This window comes from Hypomesus nipponensis, chromosome 21, assembly GCF_054491055.1.
Source record: "Hypomesus nipponensis isolate SF chromosome 21, ASM5449105v1, whole genome shotgun sequence".
Classification (NCBI taxonomy): domain Eukaryota; kingdom Metazoa; phylum Chordata; class Actinopteri; order Osmeriformes; family Osmeridae; genus Hypomesus; species Hypomesus nipponensis.
In genome coordinates, this window is record NC_140381.1 from 14,223,807 (window position 1) to 14,232,238 (window position 8,432).

Below are 8,432 nucleotides of genomic sequence, written 5' to 3' on the forward strand. Positions count from 1 at the left end.
GCAGTCGAGTGGAAGGGCGCCGGACCCTTGTTGTTGTTGGGGGAGCCTCGTGGCCAGGAGTGGGGCAGTGGGCTGAGGGACTGGCGATGGTGTTGCCAGAGATGGACCGAGCAGAGGTGCTGGGGGGTGCAGAGGCACGGCGGCTGGAGGCTGGGGGGGGCCTCTTCCTGCCGGCGGTGGTTCCAGGACCAGTGATGGTGGTGGAGGAGGTTGCGGGGGTGTTCCTCCTGCCGGTGGAGGTCCGTTGGCGGATGGTGGGGCGGGCCGCCTTTAACCGGGGCCGCTCGCTCCTCTCCTCTGCCTTTTGCGCCCTGAGGGTAGCTGCCGCCTGCTCCTTTTCTTCACGCTCCCGGAGGAGCCGCTGGTAGTCATCTCGGTGATGACCCTTGCAGCCACAGTCATCCGCCGCTGTTGTTTTTTAAGATAGTTGCGGGGTGCCAGGATCTCCCAGGGGATGAACAAAGGGACGGGGAGCTTCGGGAGGTGGAAGTACAGGGGTGTCAGACACAACCAGTGGAGGGGAGGTGGGAGGGTAGCTGGTGAGGTCCAGTGGAGGGGAGGTGGGAGGGTAGGTGGTGAGGTCCAGTGGAGGGGAGGTGGTGAGGTCCAGTGGATGGGAGGTGGGAGGGGAGGTGGTGAGGTCCAGTGGAGGGGAGGTGGTGAGGTCCAGTGGATGGGAGGTGGGAGGGGAGGTGGTGAGGTCCAGGGGAGAGGAGGTGACAGCAGGGGGGGGCAGAGATTCCTGGCGTGGCTGCAAGGGTTGGAGTGTTGGCTTCAGATGGTCCAGCGGCGTCCTCCGGAGCTCTGGTGGGACCTGGAGGTGATGTCAGCGGGAGGAGGCGGCTGGTGTCCACTGCGGCGGGGTTGAAGGGGAAGATGCCGCACTTCCTGAAACCTGCAACCACAAATCTCCGGTCTCTGCACCGCTCGTATGAGCTGCCTAGGGCTAAAGAAAAATTGGCCTTATTTAATATAAATGAATTGTTGTAGAGGCAGAGATTGCTGGCAGCCTTAGCAAAATCTGCCTTTAGGGGGGGAAAAAATCCCAGTTGAGCGGTTGCAGGACATGGGAGAGATGTGGTGGCAGGCACAGGAGCACGACACCTTCCCTTCTGGCTGTGTTGATCACCTCCAGGTCCAGGTGGCTCTTGTGTCCATCGAAGATCAGGAGCAGGGGGCGCTCCCTCACGGCATGTTTTATGAAGTGGTCCTGGAACCAACGCCGGAACAGTTCTGAGTCGATGTACCCCGAGGGACTCTTGCCAAATAAGGTCCCTCGGGGTGCTCCTGTGGTGTAGGCCCCCCCCGGGAAACCATTCCCATAGATAATAAAGGGGGGTGTGACGCCTCCAGCCGCGTTCAGGCACGCCAGCACTGTGATGTGGTCCCTGGTGCCGGGTGCCTGTTTGGTAGGGGTGCTTGCACCCCTTCTTCACCAGCACCCTGTCCCTGCTCTTGTCCATCTGAAACCCCGACTCGTCGCAGTTGTATATCTGTCGGGGTTTCTCCCTCAGCCCGTTCTCTTCCAGTGTTTTTCCAAGTAGTTCGTAGAACTGCCCCACATTTTTTCTCCCTGGCACACAAGGCTCGACCTCGGTCGATGTTGTCCGGCGCCCTCATGGTGAGAATGCCACGGTGATGCTGGCGGAAGTTCCGCCACCATCTCCTGCAGAGGAGCTTGGTGGCGGTAGGGTCTCTCTTCCTCCTTTAACAGAATATAAATATATTAATTTGATTTACAATAAGTATTTTGGGGGGTACATATGTAATATTGAACATACCTAATGGCGGTGGCAAATGCCAGGAGTTGGGCCTTGGTGAGTGGGAACCCATGGCCTGCGCTGTAGAGGCAGTACTGGACAAGGGCTTGTTCATCCTGGTCAGTTAACAGGAGCCCTTGCCCAGACTTGTGGCCATGGGTTACCCGGCCCTTCACCCTATCCGCCAGCGTCATCCATGGCACATTGTTGACTTTGGCTGCCTGCCTCACTGATACGCCCTCCTCCTCCACTGCTCTCAGAGCTCTTAGCATGTCTTCCTCCCTCCACAGCTTCCTTTTGCTAATCTGACTCATCTAAATCAAATGTTGACTTTTGTTACTACCATAAATTAAGAAACTACTATGTTACTTCTGTTATCTAGAGTTCAGAACAGTCATATGAATAGAGCTATCTATGATAAGCTTTAATAATAGTTGATGTCTAAAACAAAATGCTTGCTTTCTAATTCGAAGAAAATGAATACTTATTATTACTAAATTGTCTATAGGTTACCTCTAATATATATTACATAAAACTAATACGTTTGTAGCCTATACCACACTCTTAACCAACATTGTCATGTGCTTGACAGAAAATGGCATGTATCAGTTGTTATTTTATTGATATTCTCGTCTTTTAAAACCAAATCCAATAGTAATGCCTGTAATCAGAACACACCAGCTGTAACCTGGTTGAAATCCTTGTGACTGAATGTGTGGGATACATTGTAACCTAGCGCTAGGTTGTGCCTTGTTAAAACTTTCAGTAGCAGATAGCTGCGAGAAAAACGCCAATCCAAATGTTGTCATGGCATCATATTCACTAGAGCAAGATAGTCTACAAAATAGGTAAGAAAATGGATCATCTGGATCTCTTATTGAAGTGGGCAGTTGTCAGATACCCAGTAGATGATATGATATACAATTAGGTCGAGGTTGACAACTGACAGTTTGGTTAACTACCCGCTAGGCTAACTAGACTATCTTTCGACCGTCGTTTTGTAGCTAGCTCAATCGCAAATCTGACATGGTCTTAAAACTAGCTAGCTGGCTAGCAACATACGTCTTTAACTGTGTATTTAAATATGAATATGTTCATGTAGGGGGCTGTAATTTGGTATAGAGACAATATAAGATGTATCGATATCGGAGAGTTACTTACTTTTTTTGCTGCAGCAAACCGTCTTCTGAAAATTAACGGTAAAAACGTTCTCATCTCGAGGGTGGACGATAATGGGGCCCCGAACGTTGGAGATTTAGAGTAGACAATAATGGGGCCCCTTACACTACTGCTGGTAACGTTGTTGTTAAAATAAGCTTCAAAGGGGGTTCTTTATTAATTAATGAATGCAATATGAGTAGGCTAAATGCCTGAAAATATCACGAGAAGGGAAAAACTTGCAATGACATTTGTCATAGAGATTAGAAGATTTTTACACCAGTCTGCCAAATGTTTTCGTTTTACATTGTGATATGAAACACGTTTGTGAAATGTAGCTAGCTAGCTAAATATGATAGCTCTATTGCTACTACGCTGATATTATTAGAGCTAAGCTAGTAGATCTACTTTCGGAAACAGTGGTCTGCTATTTCACAGAGGAGTTAGCTCTAGCTGTTACCCCAGCACATCTGCTACTATCTGCAGTGTTACCAAGTGTTAGACCTAGCTACAGCTAACTTGCTACCTAGTTAGTCTTCCGTTCCAGACCTCTTCTGGGAGGTACCGTACAAATCGTCCAGCCACCAGCTAGTGCCGTAGTGGTAGCCAGTTAGCTAAAAAAGAATCTAGCTAGTCTAGGCAACTTTGTTGTCTTTGGTAGAATACAAAGTGATTATTTAAAGTCAAGTAGCTAAGTGAAATGTTCGGTTTACACATAACAACAGACCAGGATGGTTTACAAAGATACCTTTTCCATTCATACGTCTGAGCTTGCTTTTAAATAACAGAAAACATTGATATATGGAGTTTAGATGGTTTTATGAATCAATAAGTCCTACACCAGCTTGCGATCCACTTGGGTCGGGAGTCGGGACCCACCACTTGAGAAACACGGTCCTACACATAATTAGACTAAGTGTAATATTGACGTCCCATATCCTACAATTGACCCTTTAAATATAGCAAAGATGGGTGTTTATTTTTTAATCCCTAACGTATTGTGTAAAATTAGCTACATTATGCTGATGTCTTTCTAACCCGGTGCAACAGGTGCCCTGAGAGGATTAAGGAGTTGAAGAAGCAGATGCTGTGTCTTCCTCTTGTTGGGAAACCAACAAGTTGTTTATCTGATTACAATTTAATAAGTTACCTAGCGCTGCATCTTCATGAGCTACATTTGGCCTCCTTCTCTTCCAACCAACCAGTATCACCTCTCCTCCATCTGAGTGATGCATGTAATTTTTACAAACTTATTATCAAGGGAACACAATGGTCAGAACTGCAGTCATACACTTAAATGCTTTTTAAAATATGTAAACACCAGAAGACTATGGGCAGCTGGGGCAGCCGCAAGCACACCCTCACAATTTCCCCAGAAATTGTATGCTCTCTAGTTATTATTCTAGTACCATGGAAGTCAATGGCAGCCCCTAGAACCCTTCGATTACTATTACTAATTGATAGTAAAGGCAAAGAAACACTTTAACAAAAGCTGATCTTGTTGGTATTGCATTTCCGATTTTGTATGCAATGGTAAAAAGTTATACAAATCCTGAAACATTGATATATATATATATATATATATATATAAATCTTTATTTCAGAAGCCAAGTTCCATATAAAATAACAGACATAGAGCTATAAAAAAGAGAGAAAAACAAAAAGATAAAACATCGATAATACAGTGTATTAAAAAGTATGAAGACTTTTGTGCCAATCTCGTCTTAAGTTCCAAGTAAATCGATAGCAGCTCTTTAGAGGGTTGACCAGAGCCTCTACTATTCAGTTCTCAGACTTGTCCAGTCGACACATGAAACCATTCATCAGTTGTCTCAAGAGTGCCTTACAGGTTGGTACGTGCTTAGACACAAACAACTGACTAGCACTATGCCACCTAGGCACATTAAGTAGCAATCCAAAAGCATCATTGTAGGCTACTTTCAGTATCTGTATACTCCTTTTCCTGTACATAGACCACAAATGAGCAGTGTACAATGGTGTTATGTAGCTTCTAAACAGGGAACATTTAACTGAATCTGAGTACATAAAAAACTTCCTGAATGACATATTGGCCTGAAAATATATTTTACAGTGCTGTCAATATATATTGTTATCTGTCCAATTATCAGAAATGACATGGCCCAGATATATTATTTCCTCACAAACACCGAGGGGACTGCTAGATAAATAAAAGGTAGGGAAGGTTAATTTCCTGTCCTGATTACTTCTGACTATCATTATGTGGCTTTTATATCATGATCTATGCCATACTGAGAGCACACCCTCAGCATCTGTTGCAACAGGCTGAGTAGGACCAGATCATCTGCATACATCAGATGATTGACAATAGATTCACCAACAAGACAGCCTGTATTTGTCTTATTCAGCTGGCTTGATAAGTCGTCCATATACACATTAAACAAAAAGGGAGATAAAATTCCTCCTTGACAAACTCCGTTACCAACATGGAAAGGAGCTGATACAACATTGTCCCATTTAACATGAAAAGTTTGATTGGCATACCACAACACAACAATATCCTCACAAGAGGTTTAGGGACACCTCTCGCTAGCAGCTTCATAAACAGTTTTTCATGACAAATTCAATCGAAAGCTTTGGAAGCATCAATAAAGCATAAAAATACAGCTGAATAAAGACTTGTGTACCGAGAGACAATCTCCTTCAGAGCACAGATACAGAGATCAGTACCATGTTTTATTTTAAAACCAAACTGATTGTCTGCAGTCAGAATATACATTTCCAATTTCAATCAAATAATTCTCTCAAACACTTTAGACAAAATACTGGCCAATGCAATGGGTCGATAGTTGTCTATGCTGTTCAGTTTACCAGCCTTATCTATAACAACAGACACTAACAGTACTGACATAATAGAGTTCGGTAAAACACCATGAACCATAATTCCAATGAGACACATGGCTAGTAATGGACTGAGTCTATAACTGGCATTTTTTAGATGCTCTGCAGAAATGCAATCCATACCACAAGCTTTGTTATTGTCTAACATGTGGATGGCATCATAAATATCTACTGATCTAACTATCAAGTCTGCAGAGATACCTTTATATTCATTATAAATTATCACTGTGTTACTTTAAACACAATTAACCCTTGTGTTCTCCTCGGGTCATTCTGACCCATCAGTCATTGTGACCCACCTTCGTTTGTGACAATTTTACCGCATACAAAAACAAAGTGAAGCATTTTCTTTTAACCGTTGGGCTGTCTCAGACCCCCCACATTGCGAAGGTTAAAAGAATATTATTTTTATTTGCTTTTGTATTGGGTAAAATTGGGTAAACACAACGATGGTTCGTTATGAACCTTTTGGTCATGTGACCCGAAGGCAGCACAAGGGTTTAATAGTTTACTGTAGTGCTCATGCCATAGATCAGCAATCTTCTCTGGACAACTGACCCCCTCAATATCAGAAGAGAGGGGAGTTCTGTTATTATTTATGATCTTGACCTCCTTCCAGAAGTCAGTAAGATTGTTATTCTGCATCTTTCTGGCCAGCGAGTCTGCTCTCATTGTGTTTTCATTTCTCTTAATAAAACGAGTGCATATTTAAATCTAGCATTTGTGAGTTTTTTGTTATCAAGCAGCACTCCCTGTCTGGGTCTGCCTGCCTCTGACCAGACTCTGAAGGCTTCTCTAGCAGCAGCATGTTGCTCAGACACAAACTCGATCCAGCCAGGCCGTGTGTTAGGGACCCTACTCTTGTGATTCATAAAAGGTTTACTGGAAGCATAAAGACATTTGAAAATATCATCATACATGGCACGGAGCTTTTCAGCATGATGTTTATCCTTGCAGTTTATATCCGTGCACATAAGGGCATCCCTAGGCAATTCAACATCACTAAGTAAGCTGTCAGTCAATAGAGAATATCTGTGCATGACCTCTTTGGTCAATTTTGACCAGTCCAGTTTTTTTGAGGGAGCAGCATTACCCTTGTTGGCCAACAAGGTTACACTCTCAACATTTAGCAGCATAGCCACTGGTATGTGATCAGTGGTGGCCAGCACATAATATATCTCTATACTTTCCAGTGAGTCATGAGCATCGGCTGTGGTCACAATATGGTCTAGCCAGGAAGTTGTGTGCCTCGCTTCACTTACATAGGTAAAACTTGTATCAGGCAATAACGCTTGATATAATTAATTTAGTTTCATTACAGAACTGCTGCAGATGTTGTGCGAATAAACACTTCTCTGACGTGTCAGCATTAAAATCACCCATGACAACATGAACTATTGTCCTCTATGAAGGACTGAATAAAAGCTAACCTGTTCTGAAATTCATCCTCATGGTCATAGGATTCATATGGTGTGTACACATTTAAAATAGTAAATTTATTTTCATTATGATTAAACTCCAACCCAATAGCCCAGTCAACGTTAAGCCGCAACACCTTTACCGTTGGGTCTAATAATTATGAATATGGCTAATGATCATGGATTCAATGACACTTGTAATCACCTTTGTAGTACATGCTATATTATTGAAAACCAGATGCAAAGCTGTTGACTGATTATTGTTATCCCTAAACAATGGTAGGAGACATAGAGCCCAAAATATAAGGTTAAATAAATAAAGGATGAGTGGGGGAGAGGAGCATGTGTATGCTTTCATAAAGGACCAGGATGCATAGCTGTAACTTATGAGACATATTAGTGGCCTTACGCCCCGGGGCCGGTTGCACAAAACACCTTAAGTTTTTTCCTTAAGTATGACACTTAAGGGTACATTTCTCCTTAGCTAAGGGATTTACTTAAGGGGGTTGCACAGAATCCCTTAAATGATTTCCTTAGCTAAGGTGAAACGTTAAGGGATTTACTACATTTAACGTGATTTTACAGCAGTAAAATTCGACCGTTTCCACGGTGGCCGCGTTGTTTGGTTGTATCTAGTGCATCACCTTCGTAGCTAGAGCTAGCTAGTAGCTAGCTTATAGACCTACGAAAAGAAGGCAAGAAAACCAAATTGGTCAGAGGAGGAAAATATTGTGCTTCTACAGGAATACAAAAAAGAAAGAACATACTAAAACGTAAATTTGATCCACAAATAACTGCAAACAAAAAACAACGTTGTTTTTTGGAAACAAACGATTGTAGGACGAAATTGCATCAAAAATAAACCTCAAGAAGTTTGGTGAAGCGGTCAATTCAAGAAATAAAAAATATATGCTAGAGCTAGCTATGATAACTTGACTGTTATGTCCAAATAAGAGATAACCAATTTCAGGAGGGAGTCCAATATAACAGGAGATATCAACTTTACTGATAGCATAGGTCTTGTTGCTACTCAGTAGCCTAACGTTTTAAAAAGTGAGCGCTAGGCTACAGTATAGGTAGCTAGATCAAACTAGATCAAAATAAGATCAACAGTTACACTGCATTTACCGGCGTGAGTCTATACAATATTTATATTATAGCTACTTTATTTACAGCAGTAGCCGACGCATAAATAGTAGCTATTCATGTTTAGACT

General features: G+C 43.1%; 1 pseudogene across 1 annotated transcript; it reads right to left on the reverse strand.

The window, feature by feature from the left end:
• Positions 1-737: 737 nt before the first annotated feature.
• On the reverse strand, positions 738-6,414 carry LOC146238106 (uncharacterized; annotated as a pseudogene). Its single transcript, XR_014740604.1, has 2 exons — positions 1,782-6,414; positions 738-1,705 (listed from the first exon to the last, which is right to left on the reverse strand). The product of XR_014740604.1 is annotated as an uncharacterized LOC146238106 (transcript).
• Positions 6,415-8,432: the final 2,018 nt, after the last annotated feature.